Genomic DNA, 19,181 nt, shown 5'->3' on the forward strand with positions numbered 1-19,181 from the left:
ACAAATAACTCCCTTAAAGAAATAAAGGAGAACACAAATGAACAGTTAGAAGTCCTTAAAGAGAAACATAATTCCATTAAAGAAATATAGGAAACACAATCAAATCGGTGAAGGAATCAAGCAAAACCTTCCACTATCTAAACATGGAAATAGAAACAATAAAGAAATCATAAAGGGAGTCAAACCTAGAGATGGAAAACCTCGGAAAGAGATCGTAAGTTACAGATATAAGCGTCACTAACAGAATACAAGAGATATAAGAGAGATATATAAAAGAGAATCTCAGGTATAGAATATACAATAGAAGATATTGACACAACAGTCAAAGAAAATACAAAGTGCAAAAAGCTACTAATCCAAAATGTCCAGGAAATTCAAGACACAATGAAAAGATCAAATCTAATAATAATAGGAATAGAAGAGAGTGAAGATTCCCAACTTAAATAGCCAGAAAATACCTTTCACAAAATTATAGAAGAAAACTTCCCTAACCTAAAGAAAGAGATGGGCATAAACATACAGGAAGTCTACAGAACATCAAATAGATTGGACCAGAAAAGAAATTCCTCCCATAAATTAATAATCAAAAAACTAAATATATAATAAAGAAAGAATATTAAAAGCAGTAAGGGAAAAAGGCCAAGTAACATATGAAGGCAGAACTATCAGGATTACACCAGAATTTTCAACAGAGACACTAAAAGCCAGAACATCTTGGACAAATATCATGCTGACCCTAAGAGAACACAAATGCCATCCTAGGCTACTATAGCCAGCAAAACTTGCATTTACTATTGATGGAGAAAGCAAAATATTCTACAACAAAAACAAATTTAAACGATAATTTTCCACTACTCCAGCCCTTCAGAGGAAAATAGAAGAAAAATTTCAACACAAGGAGGGAAATTATGCCAACAAAACCCAAAACATTAATCATCTCACAACAAACACAAAAGAAGAGTATTATACGTAATACCACCTCTAACAACAACAAAAAATAACAGGAATCAACCATTGTTGGTCTTTAATATCTCTTAATATCAATTGACTCAATTCCCCAATAAAAAGGCATAGGTTAGAAGACTGGATAAATAAACAAGACCCAGCATTTTGCTGCCTACAATAAACACACCTCGGTGACAATGAAAAACACTACCTCAGAATGAAGGATGGAAAAAAAATTTCTATGCAAATATTCTCAAGAAACAAGCTAGAGTAGCCATTTCAATACCCAATAAAATAGACATTCAACCAAAAGTTATCAAAAGAGATGGAGAAGGACACTTTATAGTCATCATCCACCAACATGACATCTAAATTCTGAAAAGTATGCCCCCCAAAATAGTGATGCCTTAATTTCTTACATTCCAATTTGTATTCTTTGACATCCCTTTGTTTTATTATTGCTTTAGATAGAACTTTGAGTACTATATTGAATAAATACAGAAAGAGTGGGCAGCCTTGTCTTGGCTATGATTTTAAAGGGATTGCTTCAAATTATTCTCCATATAATTTGATATTGTCTGTTGGATTGTTATAAATTGCTTTTTTATTTTATTTTATTTTATTTTTAATTCACTTTTTACACTCCATATTCCATTCCAACTCCCCCTTCCTCTGACTGCTCCACATTCCAGACCTCCTCCCCACCCCACCCCATCTCCAGGCAAATGCCCCAACCCCCTACTGGTGCATCATCTCTGAATGAACACAGACCCGAAAGTGCTCTATTGTATGAGTGTTGGGGGCTTTATCTCAGTTGGGGTATGCTACCTGTTTTGTGGTCCAATGTTTGAGAGATCTCAGACTTAGTACTACCTGCGAACGCAGCTATACCACTCCTGGTCATATACCCAGAAGATGCTCCAACCTATAACAAGGGCACATGCTCCACTATGTTCATAGCAACCTTATTTATAATAGCCAGAGCTGGAAACAAATCTTATGCTCCTCAAAGGAAGAATGGATACAGAATATGTGGTACATTTACACAAAGGGATACCATTTAGCTATTAATAATGAAGACATCATGAGTTTTTCCGGCAAATGGTTGGAACTAGAAAATATCATCCTGACTGAGGTAAGTCATACCCAAAATGACACACATGGTACGTACTTACTGCTAAGTGGATATTAGTCCAAATGCTCAGAACTCCCACACTACCAATCACAGACCATATAAAACTTAATAAGAAACAAAGTTAAAGTGTAGAAGCTTCAAACCCATTTAGAAGGAGTAACAAAGTAATCAAGGTATGCAGAGGGAAGGAGGAAAGGACTTGGGTGGGGGATGGAAGAGGAGGTAAAAGGAGGGGATGTCAGGATCAGGTATGGTAAGAGACAAGAGGGAAGTCAGGTGGGCCAGTAGAATCAATAGAAAAATGTAGAAGGGGTGAACCACTGGGAAGTCCCAGAAATCAGGGATATGAGAGGTTCTCAGTCCCCAATAGGGATGACATTAGCCAAAATACTCAACAGTGGAAAGATAGAACCACATGACACCTAGTTAACAGGGGCTATCCATTCATCTTAAAATTGTGAACCCAGAATTGCTCCTGTCTAAAGGAAACACAGGGGGAAAAATGGAGCAGAGCCTGAAGGAAAGGGTACTCAGAGACTGCCCCACTTTCAAATCCATCACATTTGCAGAAACAAAATCCTAACACTATTGCTGATGCTAAAAATTTCTTGCAGACAGGAGCCTGGTAGGTTTTGAGGCTATGCCAGCACCTAAGACAGATGCAGATTCTCACACAGCCAACCATTGGACTAAGACCAGCGTTCCCCAAGAGTTATGGGAAGGCCTAAAGGAGATGAAAGGGAAGAAAAACAATTTCAACTAACAGGACCCTAGAGAGCTCCCAGGGATCAAACCACTAACCATGAGTGGGTCCATGGTTCCTGCTCCATATGTAGCAGAGGATTGCCTTACTTGGCATTAATGGGAGGAGAGGCAATTGGTCCTGTGGTGGTTTATTTTCACAGTGAAAGGGGATGCTAGAAGGGTGAGGAGTTCCTAAGAGGCAAAGGGGATGTGCGATGGGTTGGGGGTATACAGAGGGGAGAATGAGAAGGGGAACAACATGTGAACTGCTAATAATAAAATAATAATAATAATAATAATAATAATAATAATAATAATAATAATAATAATAATAATAGGTTTGTATATCCACTTTTGTGTGTTGGCTTGACTTCTTTATGTCTTTTTCATATTTGAGTTGTTTTACCATAGGTATAATCATCCTGCTAACTACTTTGAGAGTTCTATTTCTTTTTCAGTGGGGACCATTGCTATGACTTTTTTTTTTTTTTTACGTACTGTTTTTATGTATCTAAAAATCTGGAGTTACATTGTTAGTTCAGTTTCTCTTCCCTTTTTCTTTCAGCACTGGTGTTCACAATGTTCAACAGGGAGTAAATTCATTCATAGACATATTGGGATGCCAATATATTTTGTTTTTCTGGTATATGGGACTATAATGTCTTCCCCTCATTTTCTATTCGTTGGCTATACTCTAGTACCTTCAGAGCCTTGGGCAAGAAGTTTGAAATTCAGTTCCATTTGCAGTGAAGACTGGTCCTTCATCTTAAGGTCATATAGGTCAATGGCACCATCCCTATCAAATAGTTTCTCTGGGTGTGGTGATTCCTGAAGGGAGAGAGTTTTCTAGGTTACATAAGAACAAGTAGTAGTTGCTTGAAATTCACTCCAGGGATGGATATTGAAAACATATTAGGGATGGAGGAGGACTGTCAGGATGTCACAGGTTCCTGGGAAGTTGCAGAGATGACCACTATATAAGGAACTTATAAAGGAGTATAAAAGTAGCCTACCTGCCACTCCATGCTAAGTTGATGAGTGACAGTGTCTTTGGGAAGTAAATAACTATCACTAATCCCATAAGGAGGAGAGGGGCCAGGATGAGTTGTAATCCTCAATAGGCAGCAGAATGCATGGGTGCTGTATAGGGAAGTGCAGATATATTATTACACTATTTAAAACCTAGGATGTATAGTTATAGTGCAGGAATATGTTTTAAATTTTACTTTAAATTTAATTTATGTATGTGTCAGTGTGTGGATTTGTGCATATGAGTGTAGGATCAAAGGATCCTGGGATATTCTATCTAATTCACTGAAATTGGAGTTACTGGTAGTGGTAAGAAGCCTATTATGAGTTCATGGCAATAGGTGTCATCTGTAAGAATAATACATAGTCCTAACTACTGAGACATCTTTCTAGCTCCCACATATTTTTTTCATATTTACATATTCTGATAGTCTGATGAGTGTTGCTGGGATTTAGAACAAGAGTATCTTTCTACCAATCTATCATCATTATCCAAGTTTCTTTTTGTTACTACAATAAAACATCATGATCTTAAGCAACTTGAGTAGAAATGGATTTATATGGCTTACATATCCTAATTACACACCATTCTGAAGAGAATTCATGACAACAAAGGAGACAATGATCAGAAAGAACACTGTATACTGGTTTGTTCTCAATAACTTGATCAGTTTGCTTTCTTATACAACTCAGAACCTACATCCCTAGGGATTGTCACTGCCCATAGTATGTTAGAAACTCCCACATCAATTACTAATCAAATTCATAACCTATAGCCCAATCTGATGGAAATGTTATCTCATTTGGGGTTTTCTTTTTCTAGTTGAGGCTATGCTTTCTAAAATTTATAAAAATTAACCAGCACAATTTTTCTTTGTATCATCTATGTATGTATCTATGCATTTATACATTTTATATCTATCTATCTATCTATCTATCTATCTATCTATCTATCTATCTATCTATCTATCTATCTATCTATATCTATATACCTAATTATTCATCATTTTGAACATAATTTTGATGTAGTTAATGTGAGGAATATATTAATATAAACTGCATAGAATAATAATAATAAAGTTATGTACGCATGGCCTAATATATATTTTCTATTATGTCTTCTATGTTTCTCAAATATGATAATAGTTGAATCAACTACTAATCTTGTTTAGTTTGAAGAGATGTCTTCAAATTTGATTAACCTCATTTCATGAATTTGTTTTGTCATACACACATACACACATACACACACACACACACACACACACACACACACAGAGCTACAAAATAGTGTCCTTCAGCTCCTTTCAAAATGTTTGTTTTGAAAAAGTAAATTGGAAACAGCCATCAAAAAGCCATAATTAAATTTTGGATTAGCTCTCCAAATGATTTTGAAAATACACTATGAAGAATTAAAGCAAATCAAATATATATTTTCTATGAATAATTAATTTTCATTCATGTCAAAATTCATAGTGTGTGATAATTCTGAAAAGTGATATTTGAACAGCATTTTTGGGCAGCCCAATTTTACTATTGAAAATTTCACATTCCAGATGTGCTCAGGGTGCACTTAGAAAAATGTTCACAGTAAGTAAGCTATTTAAAATAATTGATTTTTTTATTTATTATTCCATTCAATAGTGGTGGCTGGTAAATCAACATCATAGAGATTACAAATGAACTTAATTTGGTAATATTCAGCATATTGAAGATATTGAGTGAGTTGTCCAGATAGATAGATAGATAGATAGATAGATAGATAGATAGATAGATAGATAATGTATGTATGTATATATGTATGTATTGTGATTTATCACTTTACTATATTGGTTTCCTATGAAGAGAAACCAAAGATTAAGAATGTAAGAAATTGTGTATGGTTTCATTTTCTTAGAAATGATTACAGAGAAATAATGTAGGAGTGTCACTTTGAAATTTTAACCCAATTTGCTTTTTATTCTTTCCCATTTCCTGATCTGCCTACACTTGAGAAGCTGCAGACTCTGCCTTCAGTGCTTCTTCATACCCTCTGAGATTAGGAGCCAAAGGAAAATTTTTCTTCTGTAAGAAGCTTTCATCAAGAATTTTATCAAAATAACAAGAAAAGTATTTGAATCTCTGTGTTAAGTGGGTAAGAGCCACCTTCTTCCAAAATAGGCAGTAACCATGAATGTAGATGAATTGATAATTGAAAGGAGAGAGGAAAGTAATCCATTTTCTCTATCTTCTGTAGTTTTGATAAAATTCCTCTACTACTGACATAAAAATTTCAGGTTGGGGCCTTTTGGGGTTCAAGATTTATTTCAATGTTTATTTGGTTCTTGGTATTTAAGCCTCAAATCAAGAGTAATTCTGTTGACTTTCTTGTTTCCATAGACCAGGCACAGAATGAGTGATTTTACTAGTATCCCAGGATCTTCAGCTAGTGGATGGTCTGCCAAAGAAAATTCAAACCTCTTCAAACTCTCCTATTAGAGCATATATATCATCTATCATGCACCTATAACTCTCTTCTATCCACATACAAATCTCTCTACAAATACATCCAAGTAATGATTGATCTATTTATTGATTAATCTGTCTGCCTGTGTGCCTAGTTGTCTTTCTCTATTATCCATGATCTCTGACTTGTTTTCAATAACAATGTCAATGATCCAAATAGACACATGTTTACAATTTTATGTAAGGAAGTGTCAAATGAACTAAAATGGTAGAGCTGTGATTTCATATCTGTAGAATCTGTGCACTTATTAGTACCTGTACATATGACAAAACCTTTGATTTTCTACTTCTAAGATGACAAGAATATGAGAAAAAAGTCTTTTGTCCTCGTCAACTTGTAATTCTAATAAACTTCTAATAAAAATGGATATTTCTATAAACAACAACAACAAAAAAAAACCTAATGTTGAATGAGTTCATATCACCTTAAAACAATACACACAGTATGTAGATATCTTGTACTTTTGAAACATATTTGAAAATGCAATTTGTTAATTTCAAACTTTGGAACAAGTATATAAATCAGCTTTCCATGTCTTCAAAGAATGGTTAGATGAAACCAACAAAAAGCTTTATATTTGAAGTCTTCTGCATATCAGCATTGCAGAAAATTAATCTCAAGCTATAAATTTAATTATGTGTTTCATTGTAACCATGAAGTAGAAGGAAAATATGCAATTATTTTTAAAAATATAAATATGCTTGATAAAGCATTTTAGTAGTGATAACTAAATTTATTCTACAGATAAATATCAAGTATGAAGACTCAAATTGAGGTATTGAAAAATTTTTATAGCCTAATTTTTGCCTTACTAGTTATTCATCCTTACTACAATCTTTGCAACAGAGCTCTGAAAGGGAGGGTTAAATAAAAATTAAAATAAAAGCACAGCTTTATTATTAGCTGATTTCATGCCTAATATCTTCTGTAAATACATAAGGCATTATTGGAACACAACATTTAATGTTGAATATTGAAGGAGAAAATCATTTCTTCTTAAGCTAAATCTTCATGCACTATCATGTGGAATTCAGATACACCTAAACATGCAGTACTGTGTAAGACTCAGTAGAGAAATTATACATATTAATGGAAGAACAAATAATTTGAAACATAATACAAAGTATAGATAAACATTATGGAAGTGTGTTTTTTCTTTTTTCTTTTTTGAGTGTGAATTATATTTTATTCATATGCCTTCTTTTTTTCAATATTCCTCTTTAAATTTTTATTTTTTGAAAATTGGATATTTTATTTATTTACATTTCAAATATTAACCCCTTTCCAGGTTTCCCCTCTGCAAGCCCCATATCCCATCCCCCTTTACCCTACTTCTATGAGAGTGCTCCCCCCGCCACCTACCCACACTTGCCTCACTGCCCTAACTTTCCTCTACACTTGGGTATCAAGCTTTTACAGGACTAACAGCATCCCCTCCTATTGATAAGGTCCCCTCAGCTCCTTCAGTCCTTCCCCTAAATCCTCCACTGGGGATCCTGTGCTCAGTCCAATGTTTGACTACGAGTGTCTGTGTCTGTATTGGTCAGGATCTGGCAGAGTCTCACAGGAGAGAGCTGTATCAGGCTACTGTCAGAAAGCACTTCTTGGCATCTGCAATAGTGTCTCGGTTTGGTGTCTGTGTATGGGATGTATCCTCAGATGGGACAGTCTTTGGATAGCCTTTCCTTCAGTCTCTGCTCCACTCTTCGTCCCTGTATTTCCTTTAGACAGGAGCAATTCTGGGTTAAAATTTTAGAGATGGGTGAGTAGCCCCATCCCTCAAACAGGGGGTCATGCCTAACCTCTGGATATGTTCTTGACAGGTTCTCCCACCTGTTTGTGGGGTATTTCAGCTAATGTGATTCCTGTGGAATCCTGTGAGGCTCTTGCTTTCCTGGCATCTGGGACTTTTTGGTTACTACCTCCAGTTCCCCATCCCCCATTGCAACACACCTCTGTTCAATTTCCTGACCATCTGTACATCTCTTCTCATAAGAGATTCTTCCCCTCTTTTTTCCCTAACCCTCTTCTTCACAAATCCCTCCCACGTTCTACTTCCTTTGCTTATTGTGTTCCCTCTTCTAAGTGGGACTGAAGCATCTACTCTTTGGACTTCCTTCCTTTTGAGCTTCATGGGATCAGTGAGTTGTATCATGGGTATTCAACGCTCTTTGCCTAATATTCACTATCATGAGTACATACATATTATCTGTCCCTTTGCAGAAATATTTGCTGATGCCTTTTCTTTTACGTAAACACTGGTAATTTTATATTATTTATAGATTCTCCTACATTTACTTTCACTTTCTACATTGTTTTTCTCCTGTAGATAAAAATAGTTCTTATTTCTGTTTCCTGTTTCTAATATATGACTACTAAAGATATCTGTGCTTAATTTCCAAATTCTCTCTTACCAAAAAAATCTTATGATTATGTTCTTTCTTAAAGGAATTTGATCTGAATCGTTTATTCTTTTTTATTTCTATATTATTCAATGGATACCCTTTAATTTTACCATGTATTCTTTTGATTTGAAAATATTTAAATTTAACTAAAATAATAGGTTATTATCTTCTTTTGTTGATGTTTATTTTAATATTGAATTGATGCCTTTGTCATTTCTCTTTTTCCTCATCCAGGACACTTCTCTTGGAAACATGTAAAGACTACTACAGAGTACCACAACCAATCAAAATGCAGAGTTGTGCAACCCAATCTTATTAGATGCATCTAGAATACAAAATGGCAGGAAATATGTAGATTTAAGTTATTCAACTTTTCTTGTTATTCTGGCTAAGAAAATTCAAGGCAAACAAATGATAAAAATGACAAAGGGCATTTTCAACTTAGCTTTCTAATAAATTTCAAAATTAAGGTAACTTTCCAAAAATTATCACACACTCACTATTGTTTACTTCTTCCTCACCATCTCTACCACTAAAACATGAAAAATATTGCTAGATATCAACTCCAACATCTACTATATTTCAAACATGTTTCTTACATAAAACCAATAGATATAAAGTACACAGAGTGTAAAACTGTCCTAGCAGAAAAGAATACTGCAAACTCAGGTATGTGTGTTTTTATCTTCTGTGCTATATATGTTTGTGAAAAATTGAATTCTTTTTTTTTTCTCTAGGATACTTACATTGGGACACTTAATCTCATTTTTTTCTACTTTCTACTTTTCTCATTTCATTTTTCCCTGACTGCAAAGTTCAGAGGATTTCAAAAAAAAAATTTTATGCTACTGACTATAGATAGATTTACTGAGAAAGTTCCACTCACTAAATTCTCATCATTCCCCTGTTCTCCTTTACATCAAAGGATGAAGCAATGGAATGTTTTCTTTTTGCTCAAAATCCTCTTTAGTTTATCCAGCTGCTAAATAATTTACCACTTTGGTTTCTGTATAAAATCTTTTGATAGAAATGAAAGCCTCAGCAACAACTTGTGATTACATTCTATAGCTCAAATGATCACTGGTCAGAGATGTGACATGAGAGTGATTTTGTGGAAATCACCTTGTGAAGACAGATCGGTAGTATATGAAGAATCCTATTAAGTGTGGTTTGTTGAAGCAAAAAGACAAGCATACTATGGGTCACATCATGACCTATAACAATTTACTAGTCACTGGCAAAATATGATAGCATACAGCAGGCTTCTTCCTTTAGTGCCAATGTAGAAAAAAAAAAATCCTACTGCACACATGCTAATCCTCCTTGGATTAGACAGCAAAATGCCAATGAATTTGCATATACATCAGCCATTACTTATCTATATTTTTTTCTGTTTAAAAATTATTGCTATATTTTCTTCTAAATATTATTTATTAGTCTTTTAGGCCTTCTATAAATAGAAGAGTGACCAGGGAGCTAAAAGCATGGATTATCTGATTGAAGTTTGCATTTTTTTTATTTTGGTGCCAAAATATTTTTTACCTCTCTGCTTTAATCATTATTGTTTTACACATACACACACATACACACACACACACATACACACACACACACACATACACAAATCCATGCACACAATCATGCACACACAAACACGCATGCACACACATTTATAAATGCTAGCTGCTAAGTATGTTTAATGTTGATCATATGTGTTTAGGGCTAAGATCTTGGGGTTGAATAACCTATTAGGAGATCTGTCCCTAGAGAAGATTGATTCTCATCTCTTAGCAACCATTTATTTCTTGGAGTTCTTCATCTAGGGATGAAACCTTGTAAGATTTCCTTCATCTGTGCTGACATTGTAATAGGTGTTATACTTTTGCAGGAATTGTTTAGGTGATTATTTTTTGATATTTTATGGGTTGCAATTCCTGTCATGTGTCAAAGACATTATATTATAGCCCATGTCCCAACCTGGTCTTCTAGCTTTTACAATCTTTCTTCCTCTTTGATGTTCCCTGAGCCTTAAGTGAGTTTTTCCTTAATAAAATTTTCCCTGAATATTATATTTTTGATACTTTGTCTCTGTATGTCAATCAATAAAATCTATTGAATGTCTATGCCCTCATTTGAAAATTTTAAATCATTAGTAACTGTTTTTTAAGGCTCTATACCCCAGTATAGGGGAATGCCAGGACAGGGAAGTGGGAGTAGGTAGGTTAGTGAACAGGGGAAAGGAGGGTAGAATGGGGAGGTGTTGGAGAGGAAACTAGGAAAGGGGATAAAATTTGAAATGTAAATAAAATATCTAATAAAAATAAATAAAAAACAGTTCCTAAATGTGAACAATTATGATTTGTTGGTATATAAGAACATAAATATAATGCAGTCACAGCTTATACCAAAATTAACATGAAAAATTATTTTGCATATTTGTGGAAAACAGTAAAATGTGGAATACAGGAATATAGAGTAAGGAAAGCCTACCTTTGAGGTAATTGACTGTACATAAAGATTTAATGTAAAGATGTTGGACTAACATATATCTTAATTTATAACAAATAAATGGTAGTGAAAACAAAAATTTAAACCATGCATATGTATATCAATCAATATCTATTGAATGTCTATGCCCTCATTTGGAAATTTTAAATCACTAATAACTGTTTTTTAAGGCTCTATGCCCCAGCATAGGGGAATGCCAGGACAGGGAAGGGGGAGTGGGTAGGTTAGTGAGCAAGGGGAGGGGGGGGGATGAGATGGGAGTTGTCAGGAAACTAGGAAAGGGGATAAAATTATATGTTTTAAGACCCTCTTGGTTTATGTTACAACTAAAACTCTTTAAATATTTTGAGCATAGTCATAACATGATTTTGAGTATGTGGATTATTTGATGATATTGCAAATTTAATCTTTCTGTCTCAACTTTAAGTGCTTGGATTTCAGGTGTGAACTACCACAGTCAGATTGACTTTTATTTCTGTAAGAATATTCCAGCTACAGAAATAGGCAATTTTGGCGATTTTATGGTACAACCAAATTTGATGATGCACTAGTTATAGATATGAAAAAGAAGAAATTTGTATCCATGGTATTGATTGCAATAACAAAATTCTTCAGCAATGTTTTTTAAAGGTGGTAGGGGACATCAGATGTTTATACACCAAAAACACCCAATGCTATTTGCTGCCTTGCCTACTTCTCCATGTCATTTATCATTTGTGCACATGTTGGCCCAATTTCAAAGTTCAGTAGCAATGTATCTTTATTTTATTTTTAGCATTGTTTCTGGACACTAAATTACAATCTGTTCTTGCACAAAGAAAACAGAAAATTCTAAGAATTTAATGTCACTCCCACAAGAGCAATTGTCAAACTGTCATAAATGTTGATAGATGAATATCTGAACTTTGTTCAACTTCTTTTGTGGAACAAAAGAAGGCAAGCATTCCATAGTGTTCTCATAGTGTTCTATAAAGGATTAAGTATTTCACACATTTCAGAGTGCGTCCCAGGACAGCCAGGACTACACAGAGAAACCCTGTCTCGAAAAACAAAAACAAAACAAAACAAAACAAAACAAAACAAAACAAAACAAAACAAAACAACAACAAAAAGGTATCTCACACATTCCTAGTAGTGAGAAGATCACCTTTATTAAATTAATTGAGGAGGAAATTGTTGCTCACTGAGTATTGACCATTTCTATGCTCTTATCTTGGCCTATGTCATAAGTAAAGAAAGTGAGATAAACAGCAGCATGAATGAATCATTATGTACTTTCTGATTACCAATGGCACATATTGCCTGCTTCAATATTCACCTGACTCCACTTTTCATCATGACCAACTGAATCTTGAATTGTGAGCCAAAATAAACTGTCTTTATATTGCTTTTACTTTCCAGAGCATTTTATCACAGCAACAAAAGAGCAACTAGTCCTGGTCCTTTCTTCTGGGGCAGACTACTAGCTAGTCTACTCCCCTGGAGACACCATATTCTGAGCCAGCCCAGAAGATCCTCTGCACTCAGAGCAGTTGGTAAAAACACTCCACCACTCCCACAGCTGCCACTCAGAGCCCAGTGGTCTTAGGACCCATCACCACCCAACAATCCCCCCACCTCCCCGACCACTGCTGAATATCCCTCCCCTTCTGCCTGGTCCTTTCTGCTGGGGCAGATGGCTAGCTAGTCTGTTCCCCTGGATACAAAATGTCCTGCATCCCAGGAGATTTGCAACATACAAGGCTACCAAAAAACTGATCTCCAGCTTGTCTGCTCCCCTGAAGACACCACAGCTTGAAGGTATCCCAGGAGGTCCTCTGTGCACAGGGCACCTGGGCAACAGACAGGGTAGTCTGAAGACCTCCTGGGTGCTCTGTGGCATGCAGAGCAACTGGACTACAGGCTGAAAGCCTCCCTAGAATTCTGCTGCATACAGGCAAAGAGAAACCAGTCACTAGGCCCACCCCCAGAACATCTTCACATAGGACAACTGCCTGACTGCTCCTCTGAAGCCCCAACAGTCGAAAGGCCTCCCAGGAGATCTATTACAGCAAGGGCAGCAGATCAGCAGATTCTGTGCACCTCTGATGAGCCCCCAGTTTGAAGACCCCACAGATGGTCTGCCACAACCAGGGCTGCAGGCCTACCAGGAGACTTGAAGCAACCCAGTGACAAAAGAGGCAGACTCCATACAGTCACCCAGAGAAACAAATAACAGAGATATCCAGATGGCAAAAGGCAAGCACAAGACTGTAAGAAACAGAAGCCAATATACATGCAAATCATTCAAACCCAGTTCTCCCACCACAGCAAGCCCTGAATATATCAAAGGATACACCTTAATATCAAGAATCTGTCTTAAAATCCTAACTCATGAAGATAATAGAGTCCTTTAGGGAGGATATAAATAACTCACTGAAAAACCTAAAGGATAATACAATCAAACAGGTGAAGGAATTGAATAAAGCAGTCTAAGACCTAAAAGTGGAAGTAGAAACAATAAAGAAAACAAAAATGGAGGCAAACCTGGAAATGGAAAATCTAGGAAAGAGGTCAGGAATTGCAGATGTAAGTATCATCAACAGAATATAAGAGATAGAAGAGAGAATCAAGGATGTAGAAGATACCATAGAAGAAATTGACAAAACTGTCAAAGAAAATTCAAAACAAATATATATCTCCTAACCCAAAGCATCCAGGACATTCAGGACACAATGAAAAGACCAAATATAAGAATAACCAGAATAGTGGAGAATGAAGATTCCCAGCTCAAAAGACCTGAAAATTTCTTCAACAAAATCATAGAAGAAATCTTCCCAAACCTAAAAATAGAGATGATCATAAAGGTACAAGAAGCCTATAGAACCCCAATGAATGGGGCCAGAAAATAAAATCCTGTCACCACATAATAGTTAAGACACTAAACCCACAAAACAAAGAAATAATATTAAAAACTTCAAGGGAAAATTGCCAAGTAAAATACAAAGATAGAACTGGTGTAATCAGAATTACACCAGACTTCTCATCAGAGACTATAAAATCCAGAAGAGTCTGGTCAAAGGTCATGCAGAATCTAAGAAACACAAAGGCCAGCCCACTCTACTGTACCCAACAAAACTCTCAATAAACATAGATGGAAAATCAAAATATTCCAGGACAAAAACAAATTCAAACAGTATCTATCTACCAATCCACCCTTACAGAGGAACGGAGAAGAAAAACTCCAACACAAGGAAGGTACCTACACCAAGAAAAGACAAGTTAATAAGCAACTCACAACAAAGCCAAATGAAGAGAACCGCAAGCACATAAAGCCACCTACAAAAACAAACATATCAGGAACCAGCAGTCATCTGTCTTTAATAACTTTCAATATTAATGGACTCAACTCATCAAAAGGACAGAAGCTAACAGACTGGATATAAAACAAGATCCAGCATTTGCTGCACACAAGAAACACACCTCAATAACAAAGACAGGCACTACCTCAGAGTAAAAGGATTTAGGTTTTCCAAGCAAATGCTTGCAAGAAACAAGCTTGAGTCGCCATCCAAATATCCTATAAAATAGACTTTCAACCAAAAGTTATCAAGTGTGATGAGGAAGGACACTTCATATTCATCGAAGGGAAAATCCACTAAGAGAAAGTCTGAATTCTAAACATCTATTCTTCAAATGTAAGAGCACCTACATTCATAAAAGAATCTTTACTAAAGCTAAAAGCACACATTGAACCCCACACAATAATAGTGGGATACTTCAACAACAACTATCACTACAAGACAGGTCATTGAAACGGAAACTAAACAGAGACAGAGTAAAACTAATAGAGGTTATGAACCAAATTTATTTAACAGATATCTGCAGAACATTTCACCCTAAAACAAAAGAATACACCTCGTTCTCAGTACCTCATGTTACTTTCTCCAAAATCGATCATATAATTGATCACAAAGTAACCCTCAACAGATATAAGAAGATTGAAATAATTCCATGCATCCTATCAGATAACCATGGTCTAATGTTGGTCTTCAATAACAGCAAAAGCAACATCAATCTGACATACACATGGAGTCTGAACAAATCTCTACTCAATGATAGCTTGGTCAGGGAAGAAATAAAGAAAGAAATTAAAGACTTCCTGGAATTTAATGAAAATATTGACACATCATAACCAAACTTATGGGATACAATGAAAGCAGTGCTAAGAGGAAATTTCATAGCACTGAGTGCCCTGGTAAAGAAACTGGAGAGACCTTACACTAACAACTTGGCAGCACACCTGAGAGCTCTAGAATAAAAAGAAGCAAACTCACCCAAGAGGAGTAGAATGCAGGAGATACTCAAAATTGGTGCTGAAATCAATCAAATAAAACAAAGAGAACAATACAAAGAATCAACAAAACCAAAAGTTGTCTCTTTGAGAGAATCAACAAGATAGATAAACCCCTAGCCAAACTAAGTAAAGGACCCTGAGGCAGTATCCAAATTAACAAAATTAAAAATGAAACAGAGACTTAACAACAGAAATGGAGGAAATTCAAAAATTCATCAGATCCTTCTACAAAAGCCTATACTCAACAAAACTGGAATATATAGATAAATGGATAGTTTTCTAGACATATAACACATACCAAAGTTAAATCAAGTGCAGGTAAACTATCTAAACAGTCCCATGCCCCATAAGGAAATAGAACAAGTCACAAAGAAGCAACCAAAAGAGAGAGCTCATAAAATTAAATAAAACAACAACAACAAAAAATTAGTAGCTTTCTTTTATCCAAATGATAAACAGGCTGAGCCAGAAACTAGGGAATCAAGTCTGTTCACAATAGCCACAAATAATATAAAATACCTTGATGTTAACTCTAACCAAACAAGTGAAAAATCTGTACGACAACTTCAAGTCTCCCAAGAAAGAAATCAAAGAAAATCTCAGAAAATGGAGAGATCTCTCATGCTCATGGATTAGAAGAATTAACAGATTAACAGTAAAAATGGCAATCCTACCAAAGCCATCTATGGATTCAATGCAATTTCCCAACACAAAATCATAACACAGTTCTTCAAAGACATGGAAAGAGCAAACCTTTTTGGGGGGAGGGTGGTTCGAGACAGGGTTTCTCTGTGTAGCCTTGGATGCCCTGTAACTCTCTTTGCAGACCAGTCTGGGCTCAAACTCAGAAATCCTCTTGACTCTCCCTCCTAAGTGCTGGGAATAAAGGTGTGTGCCACTACCGCCTGGCAGAAAGAGCAATCCTTAAATGCTTCTGGAAAGGCATAAAATCCAGAATAGTGAAAACAATACTTAACAATAAAAGAATGGCTGGGGGAAATCACCATCCCTGACCTCAAGTTTTACTACAGAGCAATAGTGATAAAAACTGCATGATATTGGTACAGAGACAGAAAGGTTGATCAATGGAATAGAATTGAAGACCCAGAAATAAAACCACCCATTTCTGGTCACTTGATCTTTGACAAAGAAGCCAAACATAAAAAATGTGGAAGAAAAAAAAAAAGCATCTTCAACAAATGGTGCTGGTCTAACTGGCTGTTGATATGTAGAAAAATGAAAATAGACCCATATTTTTCACCTTGCACAAAGCTCGAGTCCAAGTGGATCAAGGACATCAATATAAAACCCGATACACTGAATCTATGAGAAGAGAAAATGGGGAAAGAGCATTGAAATCATTGACACGGGGACATTTCCTAAATAGAACTCCAATGGAACATGCTAAAAGATCAAGATTTGATAATTGGGAACTCATGAAACTGGAAAGCGTCTGTGAGGTGAAATATATAGCCAATAAAACAAATTGGCAAACTACAGATTGGGAAAAAAAAAACGTCATTAACCCCTTATCCAATAGAGGGTAAAATCCAAAATATATAAGAATTCTAGAAGCTAACCACCAAAAAAAAAAAAAAAAAAACTCAATCAAAAAGTGAGGCTAAACAGAGGAATCTCCAATGGCTGAGAAACACCTACAGAAATGTTCAAAATTCTTAGTGTTCAGATAAATGTAAATCAAAATGACCCTGAGATTCCACCTTACACCAATCAGAATGGGTAAGATCAAAACCTCAGGCAACAGCACATGTTGGCAAGGATGTGGAGAAAGAGGAACATTCCTTCATTGCTGGTTGGATTCCAAAGTGGTAGATCCACTCTGGAAATCATTCTGGAGGTTCCTCAGAAAGTTGGAAATAAGTCTACCTGAAGAACCAGCAATATCACCTTCGGGAAATGTACCCCAAAGATGCTCCACCATGCCACAGGGACCCATGTTCCACTATTTTTATAATAGCCTTGTATGTGATAGGCAAAAGCTGTAAACAACCCACATGTCCTACGACAGAAGAATGGATACAGAAAACATGGTTCATTTACACAATAGAATACTATTAGGCAATTAAGAATGAGTTTTGCAGGCAAACGGATGTAACTAGAAAATATCATCCTGAGTGAGGTAACTCAGACCCAAATTGACATGCATGGTATGTAGTCACTAATACTAATATTAATATTAGCCAAGAAAAAAGTCAAGTCACTAATACTAATAATAGTCAAGAAAAAAAAAGTGCCTAAGGTGCAGCCCACAGAAATAAAAAAGATCAACAAGTTGAAGGGCCCAAGTGAGGATATCCCAGTCACACTTGGAAGGGAGAAGAAAGCAACCACAAAGGGGGAGGTATAGTCCTGTGAGGGAAAGCAGATGGAGGCCGAAGAGAGAGGAACGAACATGATTGGGTGTTGGGTGGGAGAAAAGGACTGAAATCCCTGAGGGCCAGGAGAAAAGAAAGGAATCATGCAGCCTTAGGAGGTAGGAAGTTGGGGGGAACCTTCCAGAATGTACCAGAGACCTAGTATGTGAGAGTCTCTCAGGAATCAAATATAGGGACCTTAGATGAAATGCTCTAAAGTAGGGAAAAGGAACTTGTAGAGCAGACCTCAAGCAGAAAGACAGAGCATCAAGTGAGGGAAGATTTTGCCATCCCACAGTCAAAACTCTGACCCATAATTACTCTTGTCTGAAAGAACTGCACGGATGGAAATGGAGAGAAGTCTGAGGAAAAGAAGGTCCAACAACAGGCCCAAAATGTGATCCAGCTCAAGGGGAAGACCCAAGACCTGAGAGTATTATGCAGGCTATGGAGAGCTCACAAAAAGGGCCCTCAGAAAGACCCAACAAGCAGCTGAGTCAGATGCACATATTAGCACCCAACCAATGAAGAGAAGCTGCTGACCTGTGATGTTGAATTAGGGGAAAGCTGAAAGAAGCTGAGGAGGAGAGTTACCCTGTAAGAGGCTGACAGTCTCAATTAACCTGGTCCTCTAAGATCTCTCAGAAACTGGAACACCAACCAGGCAGCATACACCAGCTGATATAAGGCCCCCAACACATATACAGCAGAGGACTGCTCGGTCTGAGTTTAGTCTGAGAAGATGCACCTAACCCTCAAGAGACTGGAGGCACCAGGGAGTTTAGAGATCTGGTGGTGTGGTGGTTGGGATGTGTGGGAACTAAAAAGGGGGCCTAGGAGAAGAAGGGGGAGGAAGGACCCACTTCCTGCCAGAGTTCCACCTATTCTCTGGATAGGCAGACTCAGGAAGGCTGCCAGACGGTTTCCACTCAGCCCTGGATGGGCATCCAAGCCACTCGACGCGGGGTGGGGGTGGTGGACAAGGAGCAGCCCAGTCTGGGGACTCCAGGATCACACCCTGTAGCCCCGGGGTTATGGGAGAGAGACAAGAGTGAAGATAGCCTCCCACACAGGCAAGACTGAGCTCAGCAGATTTCAATGAACAGAGATTTATTGTAGAGAGGCAGGGAGAAAGAGAGAAGGGAGAGAGAGGAGAGAGAGAGAGAGAGAGAGAGAGAGAGAGAGAGAGAGAGAGAGA

This window comes from Mus pahari, chromosome X, assembly GCF_900095145.1.
Source record: "Mus pahari chromosome X, PAHARI_EIJ_v1.1, whole genome shotgun sequence".
NCBI lineage: Eukaryota > Metazoa > Chordata > Mammalia > Rodentia > Muridae > Mus > Mus pahari.